This window comes from Emys orbicularis, chromosome 19 (assembly GCF_028017835.1).
Source record: "Emys orbicularis isolate rEmyOrb1 chromosome 19, rEmyOrb1.hap1, whole genome shotgun sequence".
Classification (NCBI taxonomy): Eukaryota; Metazoa; Chordata; order Testudines; family Emydidae; genus Emys; species Emys orbicularis.
Genome location: NC_088701.1, coordinates 8,899,349 through 8,924,087, shown reverse-complemented (window position 1 = coordinate 8,924,087; position 24,739 = coordinate 8,899,349). Strand labels below are relative to the sequence as shown.

Sequence of the window (24,739 nt, the reverse complement as noted above, 5' to 3'; positions counted from 1 at the left end):
GCAGCCGCAGCATTGTGGAGTCCTCGCCCACCCGCGCAGACACTGTCCGGTACGGCCGCTGGTGCCCCTGTGTGAGAACCCGAGTGCCCATGGGTCCCTGCACCAAGGCTGGGGTGCCCCCGCCTCCTCCTTCGGGTAGAGCTGCCTACCAGTGGCGGGCACTGCCAAGGACAGCCAGGGATCCGGGGGGTACCCCACGGCTTCAGGCCAAAAGGTCCAGAGAGCAGCCTACAGCCACGTTCACCCGAGCCCAGCAGCCAGCCAAGGCCGATATCCAGGCCCTGTGGAGGAAAGGTTCATTTCCTCTAGACTTCGTGTGGGGCAAGGTGGCAAGCACGGGGCAGGGTGATGGTGGCATGTCACCACCTGGGACCCAGGCTGCAAACCCATCATGGGATGATGGGTCAGGTGGGCTTAGCACACACATCCCACAGGGCCTTTCTGGTGTGGGAATCTGTGACCAGCTTCCAAGTCCCTTCTGCAACTTCCCTCCAGACTCCTGCTGGGGAGGGCTGTGCGTGCCATGCAGGGGTAGGAGCTCATCCTGAGGGGGGTGCTGGGCTGGGCTGGGCTGCAGCGGCTCATGCTGGGAGGGGTGGGGGGGAATTGCCCGCTGAGGGGGCTGTGCAGAGGCAGGGGGCTGTGTATGTCGTGCAGGGATGGAGGCTCGTGGGTGGCGGGGAGGGCATCTGTGCATTGGGATGGGGCTGTGTGTGCTGTGCTGTGCTGGGACAGGGATCATTCCACCGGGGAGTTGGCTCATTCTAGGGGCCCCTGTTCTGCCCTTGCAGCTGGAGCAGATGCTGGAGAACACAGCCGTGCGTGCCCTGAAGCAGCTGATTCTGCTGCACCGGGAGGACGGCCCCAGCCCCTCCCGCACCGTTGAGTGGCTCAACATGCGCAGCTGGTGCTCAGGACACCTTCACATCAAGTGCCCACGCCGTGTCTTCTCCCGCCGGAGCCCCAACAAGCTGGTACTGTCCCTCTCGTCCCCAGGACCCTCTGGGCTGGTGCAGCATGGTGCCACACGGTGAAGCTGTCTGTGCTAAGGAAGACAAGACCCCATGGGGGTGGGCACAGAGCTGTTGTCTCAGAAAAGACCCCCAGGCCAGTCTGGTCCCTGTGGTGCCTCTGCTGCCTTCCATGGCATTAACCTGGGCAGAGCCTGATGCCAGCCTGGCCTAGGTCTGTGATGGCATCAGACCTCTCTGGAGTGCGGGGTGCAGAGCCAGGGGGTTCCCTGTTATAAGGGGGTGGGAGGGTGCTGTGTGTGTGGGAAGGAGTTGCTGTGGGGCGGGGAGTGGGCTCTGGGGGTGCATGCGTGCTGTATGGGGGGTGCTTTGGGGGGGTGGCAGCCTGTCTGACTCTCGCTCCTGGCCCTGCAGAGGGAGATGTACGCAAAGGTCTTTGAGAAGGACGCCGACTGGCACAGTGACTGGCACGGGTCCTGACTGGTAACAGCATTGCCCTGGTGCTGGGAGGAGGAGGGGCCAGGTAGGGGCTCAGACAGGGCCTGGCTGGGGCACTGAATTCCCATGGCACTCCTTTGCACCCAGGCACAAACCAGCCCCAATGGGGGGCCATAGGCATCCACAACCCCAGCTTTACAGTGGGCAGGGGGGACAAACCCAGGGATAGAACCCAGGAGTCCTGGCTCCCAGCCCCATGTCCCTACTGGTACACGAACACTGCCTCCCATTAAGAGCCATGGGAGTGGGGCTGGGACAGTGACCCTGCCGCCCACCACCCTGCCCGGAGCAGTGCATGCTGGGAGCACCATCGCAGACATCCTGGCCGCCTGCCCCGTTGGAGGCATGGCAGCTGCGTGGCAGGTTGCAGAGTTCGGGGCCATGTGATGGCCCCTGGGGCAGGCTCCCTCCCTCCCATTGACCTCTGACCCACCCTCCCCCCCAGGGTCTGCTCCCATATTGGGGTGATCAACGCCATGGAGGAAGCCGGGATCCCCATTGACCTGATCGGGGGCACATCCATTGGCTCCTTCATCGGGGCTCTCTATGCTGAAGAGCGCAGTGCTGTGTGCACCGAGCAGCGTGCCCGTGAATGGGCCAAGGTGAGGGGCGGGGCCGGGGCCCCGTGGAGTGTCCTCTTTTTGGACACTCAAAATATGGTAACCCTACCAGGGATAAATCACGGCTCCCCAGGTCGGTGCGTACAGACTGATCAAGACACCCCGCACCCACACCCTCCGGTGTAGAACTGCAGTCGGGCCCGCAAACAGCCCTGCCCTGGCCCAGCCCTCAGGCTGCCTGCGGAGCTACCCCTGCCAGGCTCCCCTGAACAGTGCTGCTGAATTAGTGGCCATTCAGCAGGGCTCTGCTCCCTGCCATGGTGCACTGGTCTGCCCCTGCCACGCCGCTAGGACTGGGCTTTCCAGGGGCCCCCAGACTGGACTGGCTTCTAAGGACACCTGCAGTTCTCTCACATTCCCAGCTCATGGCAGCATGCGGAGGGTGGGGGTGGGGCAGAGCTGAGGGTCTTTGGGGCCCTGACTGAACATTGTCAGCCTGTCCAGCTTGTACCTTGAACTCCAGCTGAGCCTCCTGGCCTGGGACGATCACATCGTCCTTGTCCTGGGCTCACCCTGATTTCCTGCTCTGAGCACTTGGCCCCCAGTGGTGTGAGGGGATGGGCAAGGGGCAACATTTGCCATGGGGGCCTCGGCGGGCGGGGGCAGCAGACCCCACCCAGGAGGAACCCTGCCCTGGTCTGTTCCCCTCCACCTTTGCCCCGGCGACTCTTTGCTGTGCTGGAAGGACATGCTGAGTTTTCTGTGGGCTAGGTGGGCGCTTTCCCATTCACCATGCGCCAGGATCTGTGTGCTCCTGAAGGGAAATGAGCAGGGCCAGACTGTGCCGCTGGAGCCTTAGCCCAGCAGGGGCAGAGGTGGGAGGGAGGAAAACAGGACAGGGATGAGAGAGCTGGGGGCTGCGGGTCGGGAGTGAGGGGCACCAGCAGAGATTTGACTGGGGTGCTCAGGGCTGGGATAGCAGGGGCTGCAAGTCGGGTGTGAGGGGCACTAGAAGAGCTGGGGGCCAGGCTGGGATAGCAGGGGCAGTGGGTGGGATTGAGGGGCACCGGCAGAGGGGTGACTGGGATGCTCAGGGCTGGGATAGCAGGGGCTGCAGGTCGGGTGTGAGGGGCACTAGAAGAGCTGGGGGTCAGGCTGGGATAGCAGGGGCAGTGGGTGGGATTGAGGGGCACCGGCAGAGGGGTGACTGGGATGCTCAGGGCTGGGATAGCAGGGGCTGCAGGTTGGGTGTGAGGGGCACTAGAAGAGCTGGGGGCCAGGCTGGGATAGCAGGGGCTGTGGGTGGGATTGAGGGGCACCGGCAGACTGCTCAGGGCTGGGATAGCAGGGGTTTCAGGTCAGGGCAGGCAGTTGTGTGCAGAGTGTTCAGAGCTGCTCTGTATCTGCCCTTTCTCTCTACTGTCCCTGCTCCCAGAATGCACCAGGCCCTGGACTGAACTCTTCCCCTGCGGGCTGAGCTGGTTTTGTTTGCTGTGATCCTGTTGGATGGGCAGAGGGGGAAGTGACAGTCCCACCCCACAGCCACCGCCCACCTCTGTCACCCAGCACCCTTAGCCCCGGATCAACCCAGCCTGGTCAGACGGGTTCGTCCTCCCTGCCTGGGGAAGAGAAACCAATGACTTGCCAAACAGGTAGGTAGGTAGGTGTGTGTGTGTGTGTGTTGCCACAGCCACACTGCTGCTGTTAGTGCACTAGCTTGGGCGGAAACTTCTGCGCGGATGGACCCTGAGGGTAAAGCAGGCACTAGGGGAAAAAAAACCAGGCAAGATTCCTGGGAGCTGCCCATCCACATGGCTTGTGTGGCTGCCCCCCGGGCTCAGCAATGACTTGTGTCACCTGAGGGAAGAGGTGACCCAGGCAGCGGGCGGCCAGGGGTTCTGATTTACTGATAAAATTGGTCTCTTTGCTCCATGGTGCTCGGCGGCCTGGGTCAGTACCGGCACCTACCAGTAACAGGTCGGGGCGGGGGGCAGCTGAGCCCAGAGAGGGGAAATGACTCAGTCCAGGCTACCCAAGGAGTTGGTGGCAGAGCCAGGAATGGAGCTCAGGTCTCCTGGGCAGTGACGATTCTTAGCATACACAGAGCTCCTGGCATGGTCACGGCACCGCATGAGGATTAGCCAAGGAATCTGCATGGCCCAGGGAGAGGATCCTCCTTGTTGGTCTGCATTGCCCAGATGGGGGAGCTGAGGTAGACATGGGGGAGAGGGTCCCTTTTCCCCGCAGCCGGACACGCTCCGTTAATCTGATTGCTCTGGAGGCCCCAGGCAGTAGGAGGCTCCGGTGGCTCTTATATATCCTGTGATTAGCCGGGACTGCATGAGAAATCTGCGATGACTTCACTGCAGCGGCACGTCTCCCGTTCACTGCACAGCTAATATCATCTCATCCAGCTCCCTGCCCCAGTCGGGACTTCCCCAGGGATTCCTGAACTGCTGCCTTCCCTGACCTGTCCAGGGAGCTCCCCTGCACCCACTAGCCCCACTCTCTGCCCCAGGAATTCCCCTGGGCACTCAAGCTGCTCTCTGTAGTAGGAACCTCTTGGCCCTGCTCCTATGGAATGACGATCACCTCAGCCCTGGGCGTGGGGCTGGCACTTCTCCCTGTGGCTGTGAAAGGCCCAGGGCCAGGCAGGGAGCGTCAGACACACACGGGGCTCTGGAGAGAGTCGGCTTTGCTTGGCTGGTTTGTTCCAGCAGAGCAAGTTAAAGTGAAAGCAGTGCATGCACCTGTGTGTGTGTCCATATGTGGGCAACCACAGGCATCTGTGTGTACGAGCATGTGTGTATAAGCATGAATGTATGCGGGTGTGTGTTCACATGCAGGGGTGTGTAGGTGTGTGTGTAACCCACACACCTCCTGGGTGTGGTGGTCTGTCCCATCGAGTGGCACCGAGACCACTTAAAGAGAGCTTAATGAGTCTGCTCTACAGCTTTAACTAACAGCCAGGTGGCTTTTAGCTCATGCAGTAGAGGCTCATGATTTAAGCTCCAGTGGTCCCAGGTTCGATCCCGCCCGCCAACAACCGGGGTCCATTGGCCTTACATGTGCACACATTCAGGTGTGTGTAGGCATGCACGCACATGCAGGCGTGTATGAGTGTGTGCCCACATGCAGTTGTGTGCTCCCAAGCAGGAGTGTGTAGGTGTGTGCCCACATGCAGGTGTGTATAGGCATGCATGCACATGCAGGTGTGTGTAGGTGTGTGCTCACATGCAGGTGTGTGCTCACATGAAGGAGTGTGAAGGTGTATGGTCACATGCAGGGGTGTGTAGGTGTGTGCTCACATGCAGGTGTGTGCACACATGAAGGAGTGTGTAGGTGTGTGCACACATGCAGGCATGTATAGGCGTGCACACACTTGCAGGTGTGTGTACGTGTCAGTGTACTGGGGGGTTGCTGGTTCAAAGGGCGAGCTGCAGCACTGCCCCATCTCAGACATTTTGTCTTCACCTGTCTCAGGTGGAATCCTGCCATTCTGCCGCTCTCTGAGCAAGCAGAGCCGCTGCCACAGCACCCCTTATTACTATACAGGTCCCGCTGCATGCTGGTATCTCCCCCATGACCAAGAGCCCCTTCAGCCAGCACCCGCTTCTGCGGCCGAGTATCAGAGAATAGAGGGTTTTAACCCACCCAGGGCCTGTACTGATGTCCGTCGTCCCTTGGGGAATAGGGGTGTTCAGATCCTGAGGGGTAAATCCTACTGCGGCGCAGCCAGCTGCAGTTTCCACACCAGGTCGCAAGCTGAGCTGAGCCCAGGCCCCCCCAGAGTCGTCACCTCACCCTGAGGCGCTGTGGAAGCTGCAGCTGCCTGGGCTGCTCTAGGATGCGACCTGGAGTGTGTCACTGGGGGTTGGCTAAGGCAAGTGAAGGCCACACCTCTTTCCTAATGCAGATGCACCCCCCCATTGGCCGTCTAGCTGGGCCTCTCTTCTCCAGGCCCCCAGCAGGCTCCGAATCTGCATCAGGTGCCCCCAAGCCCGTCTTAATCACACAGTGTCCTTCCCTGGCAGGATTGGGCCCTTCCTTGTCAAACCAGTTTGATAAACTGCCAGGAGCCTGAGCCAACAACAGCTGCACAGCTAGTGCGGGCCTTGTCCTCTAACTGCTTCAGCGTCAGCTGCCAGGTGCCTCTGTTGAGTCACCTCCTCTTTCCTGCCTGTGTTACATAGACTCCAAGGCCATCTAGTCTGCCCTCCTGGGTGCCCGGCCCCAGGACAGCCCAGCATTGCTGTCTGAACCCAAGCAGAGCTGTGTGGACCAGGCAGACCCCGAGAGAGAAACTCTTCAACCAAAGGATTGATACAGAAAATGCCACCACTGTACCCAGGCCAACGAACAGGGCCCTTCACAGGTGTGGCAGTGCATGCGGGTGTGAGTGGTTCAGAATGTGAGCTCACAAGCAAGTGGCTGTGTGACCCCATGTGCCCTGGCCTCCCCTCGCCAGGAGGTCACATGCTCCAAGGCCGAGGGATTCTAAGTCAGCTGGCAAAGGGCAGCCTTCTCCTCCCCTTGCCATCTGGGTTTACCCTGGATCCGCTCAGCTGGGCTGAGCCTGGCTGGAGCCAGCCCTGGCAGGGCCCTCCTCCCTGTAGACAAGGGGTCATGTGGTGTTAGCAAGCCCCAGCCGCTGCTGGAGCAATGAAGCCCCCCCGAAATGGCTCAGAAGCCTTGCCCCAGCCCTCATGCAGGGTGCCCCCAAGGGGTCACCCCCTCCCAACAGCATTGAGCCCCTGCACAGAGCCATAGGAAGACATCACTCAGTCCTGTATCTGAGCCATGGGGAGACATCACTCACCCATCTTTCTCCCAGTGCCTGGGCAACAAAATGGCAAATGAAATTTAATGTGGATAAATGTAAAGTAATGCACATTGGAAAAAATAACCCCAACTATACATACAATATGATGGGGGCTAATTTAGCTACAACAAGTCAGGAAAAAGATCTTGGAGTCATCGTGGATAGTTCTCTGAAAATGTCCATTCAGTGTCAAAAAAGCAAACAGGATGTTAGGAAACATTAAAAAGGGGATAGAGAATAAGACTGAGAATATATTATTGCCCTTATTTAAATCGATGGTATGCCCTCATCTCGAATACTGCCTACAGATGTGGTCTCCTCATCTCAAAAAAGATATACTGGCACTAGAAAAGGTTCAGAAAAGGGCAACTAAAATGATTAAGGGTTTGGAACGGGTCCCATATGAGGAGAGATTAAAGAGGCTAGGACTCTTCAGCTTGGAAAAGAGGACACTAAGGGGGGATATGATAGAGGTATATAAAGTCATGAGTGATGTGGAGAAAGTGGATAAGGAAAAGTTATTTACTTATTCCCATAATACAAGAACTAGGGGTCATCAAATGAAATTAATAGGCAGCAGGTTTAAAACAAATAAAAGGAAGTTCTTCTTCACGCAGCGCAGTCAACTTGTGGAACTCCTTACCTGAGGAGGTTGTGAAGGCTAGGACTATAACAGAGTTTAAAAGAGAACTGGATAAATTCATGGTGGTTAAGTCCATTAATGGCTATTAGCCAGGACGGGTAAGGAATGGTGTCCCTAGCCTCTGTCTGTCAGAGGGTGGAGATGGATGGCAGGAGAGAGATCACTTGATCATTGCCTGTTAGGTTCACTACCTCTGGGGCACCTGGCATTGGCCACTGTCGGTAGACAGGATACTGGGCTTGATGGACCTTTGGTCTGACCCGGTACGGCCTTTCTTATGTTCTTATGACATCAGTACCTGCAGAGATGCTGGCTAAGGGGAAGCTCGGCTAGCCCAGGGCACTGCTGGTGGGAAGAGGGAAGCACTGGGAGAACGCCCCCCACTGGACCATCCTGCTGCTGAGGGCATCTGCCCCAGCATGGTATCAGTCACAGCCAAGCACTCTGGCATGCAGCAGCCCATCTGAGCAGCAGCAGGTGCCAGGCACCATCCCTTCCTCAAGCCCCAGGGGACAGAGGGCCCAGTTCAAAGCCTCTGAGTTGATATTCAGAGCTCTGCTCTGTGTGGGGTGGCCTTGCTGCCGACCACGGCGTGGGGAGTGGGGGCAGTGCCAGAGGCTGGACTAGGGAATCCGGCGCCGCAAGAGAGATGAGGCCCTGGGGCGCTCAGCACTCGGAGCTCACTGCCACCTGTCCCCGCCGCAGCACCAGCCTCCTCCCTCAGGAGCCAGACCCCCAAGATCACCAGATGATTTTAAAATGAACGGCTCTTGAGGAGCTGGTTCTTCCCGTGGGGGTCTCGGAGGCTTGTCCAGCTTTTCTCCGCACCCACGAAGGTTCCTTTCTCAAAGAGAGACAGCTTCCCCTCAGTAAATTCTACTCTCAGTGCACACACATATGTATCCCCGTGCAGTGCACACACACATACCCCCACCACAGTGCATACACACTTCCCCCCACATGTGCACACACACAGTGTACACACATGTACCCATACATACACAATGCACACACACACACACCCCACATGTGCACACACAGTGCACATACACATCCCCCCCACAGTGCACATGCACAGTGTACACACATGTACCCCACACACTCACAGTGCCCACACATGTGGACAGACTTACCCCCTGTCACAGACTCACAGGCCCATGCCCTCTCGGCTCTGTATGGTCCCTGGGAGTAACTCCCTTCAGCATGAAAGCCCTTCATGAAGGTTTCACTCTCTCTTTGGGGTTAGGCCCTTTGGCCCTGCCGCCTCCTGGGACCTCATCTCTGAGCTTTCTGCACGCCTGTCTCTCGCCGTGGGCCCTCTCAGGGAGTCCACTCACTCTGGACCCCCAGGGCCTCCACGCCCAGAGGGAACTAGCACCCGATCTCTAGACTGCAGTCACTCTCAGCCAGTGTAAAACAGAAGGTTTATTGAACGTCTGAACACAGCACAGGAAGCTCTCGGGGCCCTCAGGCCTAGAAACTCTCAGCACCATCCATCTGGGTCTATGCTGCATCCAGGTGGCTCAGGCTGCTCTTTGTCCCCAGTCCAGAAGCCCCCTCCTTCCAGCCGACCACCCTATAGCACCTTCCCCAATAGCCCCTCCTCCATCCTTTGTCTTGGGTCCCAAGAAATCCAGATCTTTGTTCCCCCACTGACTGAAACTGGTTGGTCAGGTTGCCAGGGTCCTCTCTCCTTAGCCCTTTATCTTCCCACTGGCCAGAACCAGTGGCAAGATGGGGTGGGCCTCCCAGTCACCAGTTGCTAGGTTACTCAGTCTCCAGGCATTCACACCTGGTCCTCTGAAACAACAACCCCCCCTCTTCCACCACCTGCTTAAACACGCAGCACTCAGGGAAAACAGACACACACAGTATTCATGCAAACCATTAAGAAAATTCCCCACTTCATCACATCCCCCCACAGTGCACACACACAAACACATACTCCCAGTCACAGTCTCTCTGTCTCCTGACTGGGGTTTTCTAGGCTGCACAGCTCCCTGCCTACACTGTGAGTTCCCCAGGTACCACACAGCTCTTTCTAAGCAAGGACATTGATTCTTAAGGTGAAAGCATTACGGAGAAAACACTTACATACATGCTAATAAGCTTACCAGAGATCCCTTTCCCCCATCTCCAGCAAGGGCTCTGGTTGGTAACAAACTGGGAATTTTCTGTAATATTTTTATGACTCCTATTGGTACCTGTGACGAAGTGGGAATGTTCTTAATGTTTTCTCTGAATACTGTGTGGGTGCCTCAGTTTCCCCTATGCCTTTCTTAAGTATCTAGGTGGTGGGATAAGGGTGTCTGATTGTTGCAGAGCCTTAGAGGGCCAGTGTGATGCCATCTGCACAGAGAATGGCCGACAGTCTGTCTCCTGGCAACTGATGGCCTGGGCCCCTCATCTGCAAAGGTGCCAACTGAAGGTGTTGGAGAACAAAGAGATCAGGTGACCTCCTGGCCCAGGAAAGAGACAAAGGCCAGAGGAGAGGCTGGAGAGTTTCAGTTCGGAGCTGACTGGGGAAATGGAGGGGGGCCCAGACGGGCCTCTGGCCTCCCTGCCCCAAGATGGACCTGACTTAGGGGTCCTGTTTCCTGTACCTACAAGCTCTGTTTTGGACTGTGTTCCTGTTGTCTAATAAACCTTCTGTTTTAGTGGCTGGCTGAGAGTCACATCTGACTGCGGAGTTGGGGTGCAGGGCCCTCTGGCTTCCCCAGGAGCCCCACCTGTGCGGACTCGCTGTGGAAAGCGTACGGTGTGGAAGGGGATGCTGAATGCTCCAAGGTCAGACCCAGGAAGGTCGAAGCTGTGTAAGCTTTTTGCCCTGGAGACAGTCTGCTCACAGAGAGAGGAGGCTCCCCCAGAGTCCTGACTGGCTTGGTAGGGAGTAGTTCCAAAGCATTGCCTGGTAACTCCGTGACAGTACCTCAGTTTCCCTTATATTTTTCATGGATACCTGGTGGGGTGGGGAAGGGCTACATTTGCCCCCAGGATCGACAAAGAGCTATAGGTGTGTGTGTCGCCTTCCTCAGTGGATGGAATGAAGAATCACTAAGGAACTGGTTGAAACTGACTCACATCAACAAGGGGGCCAGAGAGACAATACCAACTCCAATGACTCAGGAATTTCCTTTCCTCTCATCAGGGAAGCTGAGAGCAAAAGACTGGAAGGCATGAGGTGGGGGGTAAGTGTGAGCTCTAGAAGAAGCGCTGGGGCTCTCTTAGTTGGGAACTGACTAAGTAGTTACTTGGGGTCAGACTAAGAGACAGACAGACACAGCCTGAAAATGGGGTTCAGTCAAGCTTGGCTGGATGCTTAGCTCACCAGAATGGCCTATGTGTCGCGGAGTCCCCCGGCGATGCTCTGGAACTGCTCCCTACAAAGCCAGTCAGGACTCTGGTGAAGTCTCCTCTCTGTGAGCAGTATCAGAGGGGTAGCCGTGTTAGTCTGGATCTGTAAAAAGCAACAAAGAGTCCTGTGGCACCTTATAGACTAACAGACGTATTGGAGCATAAGCTTTTGTGGGTGAATACCCACTTCGTCAGACGCATGTGAGCAGACTGTCTTCAGGGCAAGAAGCTCACACGGCTTCCACTTTCCTGGGGTCCCATAGAATCTCTCCACCAGCCTGTTGGACTGAGGGTGATATGCAGAGGCCCAGGTGGGCCAGACCCCACATTTCTCCCAAAAGCCCCTGAGCAGGGCTGACATGAAATCTGTAAGGACCTCGCTGGGGACCCGCCCCCTGCTGAAGATGGTCAGCAGCACATCTGGCATGGTGTCTACCTCAGTGGAGGACAGAGCCACCGCCTCTGGGCAGCGGGTGGCGAAATCCATTACCACCAGGATGTATTCCTTCCCTGACCCGGTCGCCTTGCTGAGGGGCTCCACTATGTCAATAGCCACCTTCTGGAAAGGTTCCTCTATGAAGGGCAGGGGTCTCAGGGGAGTTTCACTCTTATCCCGGGCCCTCCCCACCCTCTGGCAGGGGTTGCAGGGCTTGCAGTACTGCTGGACTGCGTCACAGTCTGGGCCAGTAAAAGTTCTGCAGCAGCTGCTGTCTGGGGCACTGGATCCCCTGGTGTCCTGAGAGAGGGGCATCGTGGGCCAGGTACAATAGCCTGCGGCGATACTTCTGGAGCACCACCAGTTGATTCCCCACAGTTCTACTTCCCCTTGGGGAGCCCATTCCCAGTACAGGAATCCCTTCTCCCACAGGAATCTGTCCCTGCAGCCTTCCCCAAGGGGTTTTGCAGCGCTGTGGCCAGCAAGTTCCCTTAGTTTCTCCAAGAAGGGATCCTTCCGCAGCTCGGTCTGGAATTCAGCTGCTGGGGGAGGGAGTGGGACCTGTTCCCTCTCGCCAGGGGCGGCTCCAGGCACCAGCGCACCAAGCACGTGCCTGGGGCAGCAAGCCACGGGGGGCGGCCTGCCAGTCGCCGTGAGGGCAGCAGTTCGGCGGAATGCCTGCGGGAGGTCTGCCAGTCCCACGGCTTCGGCGGCAATTCGGTGGCGGCTAGCCGCGGGACCGGTGAACCTTCCGCAGGCATGCTGCCGAATCCGTGTTACCAGCAGACCTCCCGCAGGCCGAAAGCCACCTGCCTGCCGTGCTTGGGACGGCAAAAAACATAGAGCCGCCCCTGCCTCTCGCTGGCTGGGCCTGGGGTCACAGCCCCGCTGAGCCCTGTCCCTGGTAGCCCCCTCCCTGCCATGGAGATTACTTCCCAGCAGCACGTCTGGAGCAGGCAAACCTGGTTGGCAGCCGACCTGCTCTGCCTGGGTGTCCCCCCACTCAGCTGGGGTCTCAGCTCCCACCATGCTCAGCGCTGCCCTTGTTGTCCCAGTGGGGGTAGGCAGCGAGCTCGCTGTTTTGGTCACAGCATCAGAGCCAGCCTGAGCCTCCTCTCTGGTGTGCAGGGGGCTCAGGTTAGGTTAGGGTTGGGTTGGGGTTAGCATCTCTCTGTCTCACTCAGCTCCAGGGATCTGGTTACAGGTAGGCAGGTATCCTGATCCTAGGAGCTCCTTCCCCCTGCCAGCCAGGTCATTTGCATTTTCACTGACCATTTCCATCTTAGCCAATTGGTTCCCTGGATTCCAGTTCAAATCCTCGGCTGTTACAGGAGCAGGGCCTGGATCCTGTCCCACAAAGACACAGTCATCCCCCAACAGGACCTCACAGCCGATATCCTGGAGAACCCCCAACTACCAGCCAGCCCGACCCCTCTTCTGTCTGCACAGGGATCCGGGCCATAGGCAGGGCGAGGGCCTTCATCCCGGGGACCTTCACCCAGGTCACACGGGCCCTCAGCATCTGCGGCTGCACCACCCGGGGCCTGACAACAGTTCTCTCTGTCCCAGGGTCTCGCCACCCCAGGAACGTCTCCCCATTGACCACCACCTTCCGCTCCCATTGGCGTAGGGTTACCATCCATCCGGGTTTCCCCGGATATGTCCGGCTTTTTTAGCTTTAAATGGCCGTCCGGGGGGGATTTCTAATAAGGTAGAAATGTCCGGGATTTCCCCCTTCCCCTCATGCAGAGTGCGGCGCGGCTGATTGGACGGCTGGGCCTGATTGAAAGCCGCTCGCAGCCACTGGGGCCTCTAGAGCCAGAGTCCCTCCCCCTCCCCCGCAGAGCAGCGCCTTATTTGTTTGGCTGCACGTGGAGCCCGCAGCTCTCCCTCGGCCTGGTGGGGGGGGCAGGCAAGGGACTGGGAACGGGGGGTTAGATTGGTCGGGGGTTCTGGGGGGGCTGTCAGGAGAAGGGGGTGTAGAGAGCGGTTGGGGCAGGCAAGGGACAGGGAACGGGGGGGTTAGATTGGTCGGGAGTTCTGGGGGGGCTGTCAGGAGAAGGGGGTGTAGAGAGCAGTTGGGGCAGGCAGGGGACAGGGAACGAGGGGGGTTAAATTGATCGGGGGTTCTGGGGGGGCTGTCAGGAGAAGGGGGTGTAGAGAGCGGTTGGGGCAGGCAAGGGACAGGGAACGGGGGGGTTAGATTGGTCGGGGGTTCTGGGGGGGCTGTCAGGAGAAGGGGGTGTAGAGAGCAGTTGGGGCAGGCAGGGGACAGGGAACGAGGGGGGTTAAATTGATTGGGGGTTCTGGGGGGGCTGTCAGGAGAAGGGGGTGTAGAGAGCAGTTGGGGCAGGCAGGGGACAGGGAACGAGGGGGGTTAAATTGGTCGGGGGTTCTGGGGGGGGCTGTCAGGAGAAGGGGGTGTAGAGAGCGGTTGGGGCAGGCAAGGGACAGGGAACGGGGGGGTTAGATTGGTCGGGGGTTCTGGGGGGGCTGTCAGGAGAAGGGGGTGTAGAGAGCGGTTGGGGCAGGCAAGGGACAGGGAACGGGGGGGTTAGATTGGTCGGGGGTTCTGGGGGGGCTGTCAGGAGAAGGGGGTGTAGAGAGCGGTTGGGGCAGGCAAGGGACAGGGAACGGGGGGGTTAGATTGGTCGGGGGTTCTTGGGGGGCTGTCAGGAGAAGGGGGTGTAGAGAGCGGTTGGGGCAGGTAAGGGACAGGGAACGGGGGGGTTAGATTGGTCGGGGGTTCTGGGGGGGCTGTCAGGAGAAGGGGGTGTAGAGAGTGGTTGGGGCAGGCAAGGGACAGGGAGCAGGGAGACTTAGATAGGGGGTGGGGTTCTGGGGGCAGTTAGGGTGGGGGGGACAGGTAGGGGGTAGGGGGATTCTGAGGGGGGTGGGAAGTGGGAGGGGGCGGGACTGGAGCGGGGCTAGGGCGGCACCCCGTGTCCTCTTTTTTGATTGTTGAAATATGGTAACCCTAGGCAGGGCCAGACTTGGGAGGGTGGGAGCAGGAGAACTCCCCGAACCAGCCCCTCCCAGAGCTGCCACCCCGTGACCCAGCCTTCCCCACAGCCGCTGGCAGCCAGGCCCAGGGCTGCACTGGGAGCTGGCCCTCACGGCCAGCAAGTGCAATACAGAGGTCCCAGCATGCACTGGGGCCTGAGCAGTCTGCCTGAGGGGGCCCGTAGAACCTCCAGGCTCTCTCTGCTGCAGGCATCTCTGCCCCCTGCCCATGCTATGCAGCTCTGCCCTGTGGGTTCAGAGGCAAATCCCCTGCAGGCTGTGGGGGTTTGTCCTCCCTTTGGCCCTGGGACGGCTGCTTGGCTTGGAGCAGAGAGCCCCATGGTGTGCCTCAGCATTGTGCTGCTAGGCACGGCAGCCTCTGTTCCGCATGCAGCAGGGGGGTTCCGGTGGGAATCGCAACATCCCCAGCAACGACCCGTCATGCTAATTGGCATACGGTGCTTTGGCTGGAGGACATGCCACACCCCCACCAGCGATTCCGGGGCTGGCATGCCAAGTGGAGGGGCTGCGCCAGGGCACCATCCCGCTTCGGAGCCACGTGCAGTGGGTGAGTGTCCTGTGAGCTTCAGGCTCGCTGCCGTCTCCCCGACATTCCTCCCCGCTTGTCCCCATGAGCCTGGACTCAGAACGCTGCCTGTGCTGGGCCGTGCCACCCGCGTAGTGACCCCTCGCCCTCCTCCTGCAGAGCATGAACTCCGTGTTTGAGACGGTCCTGGACCTCATCTACCCCATCACCTCCATGTTCTCCGGCTCGGCCTTCAACACCAGCATCAACAAGGTCTTCCAGGACAAGCAGATTGAGGTAGGTGGGTCCAGGAAGCTGGGCGGGGGTCCTAGTGCAGAACACTCAAAGTAGCCTCTTGCTGGGCAGCCCTGAGCAACGCCCCCTGCTGGCAGCTGTGTTCCTTGAGTCCAGCCTTGTCCAAGGAGCGTGATGCCTTGCACAGCCCCCACAGCAGCATCCTGGGCTGTAACATGTCTCTGATTACCCTTTTGTGCCCCTGCAGGATCTGTGGCTCCCCTACTTCAACGTGACGACGGACATCACAGCCTCGGCCATGCGGGTCCACAAGGACGGTAAGCGCCTGCACCCCACACCCGTGGCGTGTCCCAGGCTGCACCAGGTGCATGGCGCCCTGGCTGTTGGGGCCCAAATCCTCAGCATCCTGCTCCTGTGAGGGCCCAGGGCCAGAGGCCTCTCCCTGCCCCCCACCCTGAGCCAGTAGCGCAGCATGTGGGGTGGAGCCTGCTTGGTTGCTGAGAGTAACGGGCCCCACTGGCCTGTCTCAGCCCCTGCTGGCTCTCTCCAAAGAGCCCTGCTGTGTGTGTGCTGGATGGGGCCACGTGGCCATGCCAGGCCTGGGCTCAGCATAGGGATGCCTACTCTGACTGAAGCTATTTCGGGAGATTTTTTTCCCAACATGACGTAATGTCATTTCCTTAAAATAGCCTATCAAAATCTCCTGGATTGTTTCAATAGTCACCGGGAGATCGATGCCGGTTCCAGGAGACTCCAGGCCAAACCTGGAGGGTTGGGAACCCTAGCTGAGCAGTGCTGCCCCTCAGGCGCTGAGCTGATGTCTCTAAGGACGGGAGCAGGTTATCGCCCCACGACTCTGAGACTTCAGGCTCTAGCCCCCCCGCTTCTCGCCGGGGCTCCCCAGTGAGTCCAGCTGAGTGTAGACCCCTGTGAGAGACTCGACCCCTTTGGCAGCGATGCAGCCAGCAGGGATTGGCAGTGACAGCACACAGCCTGTTCAGACCACGCCCTCATTAGTCACCTGGACTCCAGGACCGAGGAGGTCAAGTTTGTCTGAACTCAGAGCCTCTGCTCCAAATCGCCGGCATTCTCAATCTTCCGGCTGGGCAGCAGCCAGGGCCGGCTCTAGGTTTTTTGCCGCCCCGAGCAAAAACATTTTTGGCTGCCCCCCCACCCAGCCCTGAGCTCCCTGCCCCGCCCACCAGTGCCCCACCCACCCACACCCCCTGCCACCCCAGCACTGGGCTCTCTCTCCCCCCACACACAAACCCCCTGCCGCCCCAGCACTGGGCTCTCTCTTCCCCCCCCACACACACCCCCTGCCGCCTCAGCACTGGGCTCCCCCCCAAACGTGGGATCCGCTACCAGCACACGGCGGCTGAGCCCTGGCCCAGCCGTGACTCTGTCCCCATGCGGGTGGAGCTGCTGGGCGGCGCGGAGCGGGAGTACTTCCAGGTGGCGGTGCGGCTGCGGGGCGGCGCAGAGAACACGGCCCCCTCCCTGGGCTTCGCGGCGCTGCTGGTGGCCAAGGTGGATCAGTTCGTGCTCACAGCCCTCACCCCCAACATGCTGGCAGCTGAGGACCTGGAGAGCCTCCCGGACCTGCTGCTCTTCAGCCTCACCGCACCCTGGCCCAGCCCCGGCGGGCGGGAAGGCGAGGATCTCCGGCTGCGGGGCTACCTGCTCAGCACCGACGAACCCAGCCGGCCGCTCACCTCTTCACACACTCCGGAAGCCCCTCTCGCCGCTGCCGCAGCCCGGGCTCGGCTCCAGGGGACCCCGCTTCCCTCCCTCCCCGGCTCCTCACACACTCTGGGCAGGGCTGCCCAGAAGATTCAGGGGGCCTGGGGCAAAGCAATTTTGGGGGCCCCTTCCATAAAAAAAAGTTGCAATACTATAGTAACATGTATTTGGAAATGTAAAAAATAACTAGTGAAATACATTCAAAAATTAATTTGTAATAATTTGAAAATACACTAAATACATTATTTAAAAACATTAAATGCTTTAATGGTATGTCTACATTTGCAATTACATAATGGGCTGTTGCTGGGTGATGGTTGGTGCCAATGGGCTGTCGCTGCCTGGGGGTGGTGCTGCTGTTGCCCGGGGCTGGGTGGGGAGCTGGGCTCTGGGTTGGGGGGTGCCCGGCTCACAGGGGCTGGGCTCAGGGCTGTGGGGAGATGGGGTCGGGGGGGTACCTGGCTCAGAGGGGCTGGGCTCGGAGCTGGGGGTCAGGGCTGTGGGGGATGGGGTTGGGGGGGTACCTGGCTCAGAGGGGCTGGGCTCGGAGCTGGGGGTCAGGGCTGTGAGGGGGATGGTGTCGGGGGGGGTGCCCAGCTCAGAGGGGCTGGGCTCGGAGCTGGGACTCAGGGCTGTGAGAGGGATGGGGTCGGGGGGGTGCCCAGCGCAGAGGGGCTGGGCTCGGAGCTGGGGGTCAGGGCTGTGGGGGATGGGGTTGGGGGGGTACCTGGCTCAGAGGGGCTGGGCTCGGAGCTGGGGGTCAGGGCTGTGGGCGATGGGGTCGGGGGGGTGCCCATCCCCGTCCCCTTACCATGCCGCTTACCCCCTCTCCCAGACAGTGCAGCAGCCGCATGGTGTCTCCAGCGAGGCCTGAGTTCCCGCCGCTTGGCCGCAGCTCGCAGCCCTGCCCCCTTACCGGCTCAGATGCCGAGGGATGGGGGAAGACGGAGGCGGGGGGAGCCTCGGACATACTCGTGGGGCCCCTGCGGGGTCCAGGGCAAATTGCCCCACTTCCCCCCACTCCAGGCAGCCCTGACTCTGGGTGCCCCTCTCGCCGCCGCCGCAGCCCGGGCTCGGCTCCAGGGGACTCCGCTTCCCTCCCTTCCCGCTCCTCACACACTCTGGGAGCCCTTCTTGCCGCCGCTGCAGCCCCGAGCCCGGGCTGCAGCGGCGGCGAGAGAGGCTCCCGGAGTGTGTGAGGAGCTGGGGGGGCGGGATGCAGGGTGGGAGATGGGGTCCTGCTGCCGCTGCCGCTCCGAGTCTCCCCAGGGCGGCGCGGCGTTTCCCGAGTGGGCTGTGCAGGGCGCCGCCGTGCTGGGCAGGGGGCGCGGATCCCGGCTCGCGCTGACACGGCGAGTGGCTGGGCCAAGGCCGGCTTCCGGCAATGCCGCCCCAAGCAAAAAAATAAAAATAAAAAAAGGGGGGCTGGAGTGCCGCCTCTTAGAAAGTGCCGCCCCAAGCACATGCTTGGAGGGCTGGTGCCTAGAGCCGGCCCTGGCAGCAGCCATCTTAACACCCTCCACTCACATACACCTGCTCTCTTTGTCTCAGCTGCTGTCCTGCTGTGCTCCCCTCAGCTCCCAGTCTGTAACAGTCACTGTCCGGTCATTGTGTCTCCGAGGCAACTTTGTCCATGTGGGGACAGTTCTTGATAATTCATTCAAACCACCCCAGACCTGCCTGCGTAACACCCACACCCCATCTCTCATCTCCCCGTCCCTGAGGAGTGATTAACCCCTTCATACCCAGGGGGTGGCATTACACAACAGGGAAACTGAGTCACACACTTTCCAAAAAATATTATAAAAACTTACAGGGAAGCCTTCAGCCCACGCAGTTCAGCGTATGGTTGGCCTTGCCATGTGGCCCACCCAGGGCCTTGGGCAATGGCTTCTGTTTAGTTACCACACTACATAAAGGGGCTTCATTGCTCCTTCCATGCAGTCTAACAGAAGAGACTGCACCCATTGGCAGTCACAGACTTGGTTAAAGCCTTCAGCAGGTCTTTGACAGACAGCCATTTACACACTGCCTCAGCAGCTGTGCTCTGCCCCTGGAGCTGCACTGGGCCCTCCCCAGCACTGCGACGGGCTGTCCCTGTCGAAGCTCCGAGTCCAGAGTTCAGCATGGGATAGTCCTGCTGCAGCCTGTCTGGCCAGGGGTCCTTGCATGGGACGACTTGCTGGATCCTACTGCCCTCTGAATGTGCCATGGAGGGGGAGCTCCCAGGCAGAACAGAGCCAGCAGGGGCAGGCTGGGTGAGCTGGACCTGCACTTCACACAGAGAAAGTCAGAGGGGGGATGGGGAAGATCTGGCCATGCTGGACCCTGCACGGGGAAGCTCCCCGCCTGGCCAGCTGGGCAGTGCTAGTGGGAAGGGGTCCCTGGACTCCCTGGTGCAGCGGAGCCACCCCCACCTACCCCGCCCGCTCTCATGCTGCTCATGCCTCCCACGCAAATGGGGAGGAGGGGAGAAAAGTGGTTGCTGCAAACCTGGCTTTGCTCCCCACCTCCTGCTTGTGGCTGGGGGTCTGCCCTGCTCCCCAGCTGTGTTTGAGGGTTGGGGCCTGGGGCGGGGAGCTGCCCTAATGGCAGCAGGCAGGAGCATGGGGAGCTGGCAGTGCGACTGTCTGCCGGGCTGCCGCCCCAACGCGCTCTCTCTGACACTAGCGGACATTGCCCGGAACATGGGCGCCAAGACAGTGGTCGCCATCGACGTGGGCAGCCAGGACGAGACTGACCTCTGCGACTATGGGGACAGCCTCTCAGGCTGGTGGCTGCTGTGGAAACGCCTCAATCCCTGGGCCCAGAAGGTTAAGGTGAGTCCTGCCCTGGGGGCTTCCGTGCCCGAGAGCCCCCTCCAAGGGGAACCTGCCCCATCTCTCCTGCTGCCTCCGGGCACGTCACCCCGGCCACCTGGGCCACACCCGTCCCATGCTGCAGGCCAGGGGGCCATGTGAGGGGAGGCAGGCGGGCCCCACCCACCCAGGGCTGGGGCTCTTCACCATCCCTCTCCCCTGCCCTTCCTCTGCCCCCTACCCCAAGGGCAGCGACAGCCCTAGGTGCTGGCAGGGTCCCTTCCGCCACAGCCCCTGCCTCCCAGGGCTGCTCCTGCCTGAGCATGCGGGCCTGCCTTGGCAGCCAGTGGCTTCCCTCAGGCTGGCTGGGCACAGTCACTCCTGATGCCCCAGTGGCAGTTGCTGGGATCCAGCTCCAGCCACTCAGCTGGACTAAGCCAGCTGGGGGGGGAGGGGGTCAGACCTGCAGAAAGTAGGAGGGACTGTTCCTTGCAGCCCCCTTACCCGGGATGCTGTCCCAGATGGGGCTGATCCACCCCCTTGCAGGACACTCCTGTTTTTCCCCACACACATACAGGTGCCCGACGTGGCGGAGATCCAGTCGCGCCTGGCCTATGTGTCGTGTGTGCGCCAGCTGGAGGTAGTAAAGTCGAGCTCCTACTGCGAATACATTTGCCCGCCCATCGACCGCTTCAAAACCATGGACTTTGGCAAGTTTGATGAGATCTACGTGAGTCCAGATGGTCTGGGCCGCGGGGGTGGGGAGTGTGGGAGGCTCTGATCAGGGAGTGGGGGGAGTGTCTGTGCTCGGCCGGGGGTGGGGAGGGCGAGAGGCCCCGATCTGGGTGGCGGGGGGGTCTGTGCTTGGCCAGGGGTGAGGAGGGTGGGAGGCCCTGATCTGGGCCACTGGCTGTGCCCAGGTTGGGGAGGGAGAGGCCCTCCCTCCCTGACGTTCCTACAGGGTTCTGGCTGTGGCAGCCCCATGGCGCAGCGCCAGTGCCTGAGGCAGGGGGAACAACCACCTCAGCCCTGGCGCTCCAAGTGGTAGGGCTGGGGGCTCCAAGGGGAGTGGGGTGGCTTGGCAAGGAAGTGCCCTCCCTCATCAGTGCAGACCCCAGTTCCAGCAGGGGCCGCCGTGTGGCTCTGGTCCCTTTGTCCTTAGGCCGAGCAGGAACCCTCAGCCCCTTGGCAAAGTGAGGGATCCCCTCAGGGCTGGACTCAGAGCCACCTGCATGGGGTGAGAACATGACCTACACCCTTTGCCACAATGCCCCCCACTCCTTGTCCTCACCCACTGGAGCCCTCCTGAACCACCCGCTCTCTAGCTCAGCCCACATAGCACTTCCTCTCTGTATCCCAGCCCCCCAGGGCTACCTGGCAGGGGCATCTCTAGCCCCTGGGCCATGGGGGTGGGGAATGTGGGAGGCCCTGATTAGGGGGTTGGGGGAGTGTCTGTGCTCGGCTGGGGACGGGGAGGTGGGAGGCCCTGATCTGGGCCCTGGGCTGCACTGGGCTGGGGATGAGAGGCCGTGATCTGGAGGGGGAGAGGAGTCTGTGCTCAGACGGGGGTGGGGTGGGTGGGAGGCCCTGATCTTGGGAGGGGGGGGGGTCAGTGCTCAGCAGGGTGTGGGAGACTGGGGGCTGCGCTTGGCCGGGGGTGGGGAGGGTGGGAGGCCCCGATCTGGGCCACTGGCTGTGCCCAGGTTGGGGAGGGAGAGGCCCTGCTCGGGGGGGATGGGTTGGAAATCTGATGGCCACCCTTGTGGGGAGCAGCCCCCCAGCTGCGTTGGAGCACCCAGGGCAAATCCATGTCTTGCTCTGCAGCGGGAGCTGCCTGGCCTGGCCAGTCCCCCCGCAGCTGGCTGGTAGGAGTGGGCCCCTCATCCTGCCCATCCATCTCATGCAGGACGTGGGCTACCAGCACGGCAAGGTGGTGTTCAGCGGCTGGAGCTGCGGCGACATCATTGAGAAGATGGTGAAGGACCGGCGCTCGGCCGACTTCTACGAGAGCAAGCGCATGGATGTGAGTGAGGGGGCAGTAGTGGGGCATGGGCCAGCAGGGGATGGGTAGCTACAGTGTGTGCCTCGTCAGACTCCAGCCACTTAGCTCCCTTTTGTGCCAAACTGACGTTCCTACAGGGTTCTGGCTGTAGCAGCCCCATGACACAGGACCAGTGCCTGGGGCAGGGGAACAACCAGCTCAGCCCTGGCGCCCCAAGTAGTAGGGCTGGGGGCTCCAAGGGGAGTGGGGGGGCTTGGCAAGGAAGTGCCCTCCCTCATCAGTGCAGACCCCAGTTTCAGCAGGGGCCGCCGTGTGGCTCTGGTCCCTTTGTCCTTAGGCCGAGCCCCTTGGCGAAGTGGGGGATCCCCTCGGGGCTGGACGCAGAGCCATGGGGTGAGAGCCTGACCCACACCCTTTGCCACAATGCCCCCCACTCCTTGTCCTCACCCACTGGAGCCCTCCTGAACCACCCGCTCTCTAGCTCAGCCCACATAGCACTTCCTCCCTGTATCCCAGCCCCCCAGGGCTACCTGGCAGGGGCATCTCTAGCCTGGCTCTCACCCCCCAGGTGCTGACTTGCCCCAGCGCGGGGTTCACTGATCTGGCCGAGATTGTGTCTCGCATCGAGCCAGCCAAGAGCTACCTGTCCGATGGCTACGCTGATGGTGAGTGGGGGCAGGGGGCGCGATGCAGGGCTCTCTGCCCATGTCACTCCAGTAGGATTCTGGGGCCCCAGCAAGGCTGGGGGAGGGGGGCTAGGGCTGGGATAGAAGGGGGGACTGCGGGTCGGGATTGAGGAGCACCAGGGCCAGGCCAGGAGCAACTGCCAGCCCCATGTGTGCTCCCATCCCAGGTGAGGAATCTGACTACCTGACGGAGTACGAGGAGGAAGGGCTGGACCCTGCGCGGGGAGAGGAGGAGCTGTTAGCTCCGGCTGAGTGGACCCACACTGAGGTATTTGAGACTGTAAGCTCTGGTCTCTGCTCCGTGGGGAGGGGGTGTGCTGGGCCCAGCTGCTTCTCCTGGGGCCCTCTCCAGATGGGGGAGCTGGCCGAGGTGGGGCTCCGTCTGTGTCACTGTTCTGGCAGCTGTAGGGAGCGCTGGTCCCCGATGCTGCTGCCCATGCTCCAGGGAGCAAGGGTGGGCCTGGATTCCCCAGCCCCTGGGACCATGCCCCCCTTCCCTGCACAAACACTGCAGGCTCCCCACGAGGTGCTCTCCACACTCCCGCACTCCTCGGGGGGGGGGGGTTCCCGTTCACACTCTCCATGCCAGCTCCTGGGCTCCTTGCTCTCAGGCTGTCACGGAGTGTGGGGGGACACAAGGCCCGGCACCCCCGACTTCCTGCGATTCACCATGACTCTCAGCCAGCCAGTAAAGCAGAAGGTTTATTTAGACAACAGGGACACAGTCCAAGACAGGTCTTGCAGGCACAGACAACAGGACCCCCTCAGTTAGGTCCATCTTGGGGTCCCAGGGCACCCCAGCCCCCTTAGGAGGTCAGAGCCCCGTCTGCCTCCCAGCCATTCCACCAGCTAGCTCTGAAACTCTCCCCCCACCCTTTGTTCAGTTTCCCGGGCAAAGGTGTCACCTGGCCTCTAACCCCTTCCTAGGTTCTCATGTTACATGCTCAGGTATCTTCCCTCGGCCAGTCTCTCATCCCCCCATGCAGACCATCCTAGCCACACTCCCCTGCCTTCCCAGCCAACACTCCCCACTCAGCATTCAAAGACCACATTAAGAACAGTCCCAGTTCGTCACAGGCTGGCATTGCCCAACTCCGGAGCCCAGAGAGGCCAGATCCTGGGGGTGGGGCTAAGAGTCGTGTGGGAGAGGGTGGGAAATGGACCTTCCCCTCTTGAGTATGGGGACCAGCACCACCCACCACAACATGGGGCTTGTCTGGACCCAGATGTTGCCCTAGATCAGTGGTTCTCAAACTTTTTGTATTGGTGACCCCTTTCGAACACCAAGCCTCTGAGTGCGACCCCCCTTAGAAATTAAAAGCACATTTTTGATATTTAACACTATGTTAAATACTAAATTTTAAACCCTATTGCTTAAAATGAATTGACCTTTGTTGCTTCTTCTCTGTGTTTGAAAAAATCCATGTTTCAATTTTTATGCTCAGGATGTTTAGTTTCAAGATGTCACTGCAGTTTGCATGGTTGCATTGATTCACCAGACACAGCTTCACAGCAAATGACACATTGCGGTTTTTCAGTACCAGAGGTGATGATACAGGTAAAGCCAAGTTTAATGTAAGACTCGAGATCCTTTCGTTTTTTAGCGGTTTTAGCAGTACAAGTGGCCATTATTTTCAGGAAAAAGTTTGCACTTATGTCTCTGACTGTTAATGAATAAAGTACTTGTTCAGCTGCGAATCAAGCCCTCTAATGTTGTCTCAGTACCAGGGCCAGCCATAGGAAAAATGGCGCCCTGGGCAAACTTCTATTTGGCACCCTTTCTTTGGAGGTGGAGCAGCGCTGTAGGTGGAGTGGAGTGGAGTTGGGGGTGGAGCTGGGCTGGAGGAGTTTGGGCTGGCAGCCCGGCGCAGGGGTCGGGGTTGGAGCTTGCAACCCCCCACATAACCGGGTTGTGACCCCCTGAGGGGTTGCAACCACCAGTTTGAGAACCAATGCCCTAGATGACCCTGGTGTGCTCGGGAGGAGGGGGGCTCCTGGCCACGTGGCTCATCCTTACCCAGCTCTCACTAAACAGGCCTGAATCGTCCCTGCCTCGGCCTGGGAAGAGGCAGGGCGATTGCCCAGGGGGCAGCTCTCCTGGGGCGCGGGGGTCTCACTCTGGACTGGATGGAGGGACGGGGTGTGTGTTCTCCACTCAGCCACTGACTGGACTCTAGTCTGAGTTCACACTCATCCTGCTGGTCCTTCCTGGCCCTGAGCTCTCTGGCCTGGGGGCAAGGGCCCATCATGACAGTAGCACTGCTGCCCCCTCCTGCCGCTTGGTGGCTGGCCGGGCCCCATTCTCCCCGAGGGCTGGGTCTGTGCCATCACACGGTGTCTTCTTCCAGGATGAGGAGAAGAGTCTGCGGCACCGCAACTCCCCGCCCCCGGAGCGAGCCCAGCCGCCTGCTTCCGGACTGGGACAGATGGAGCCTGCAGGCC

The 24,739-nt window shown here is 60.2% G+C and overlaps 1 pseudogene; it reads left to right on the top strand.

The window, feature by feature from the left end:
• Positions 1-800: 800 nt before the first annotated feature.
• LOC135891973 (patatin-like phospholipase domain-containing protein 6) lies at positions 801-24,328 on the top strand (annotated as a pseudogene).
• The last annotated feature ends 411 nt before the right edge of the window (positions 24,329-24,739 follow it).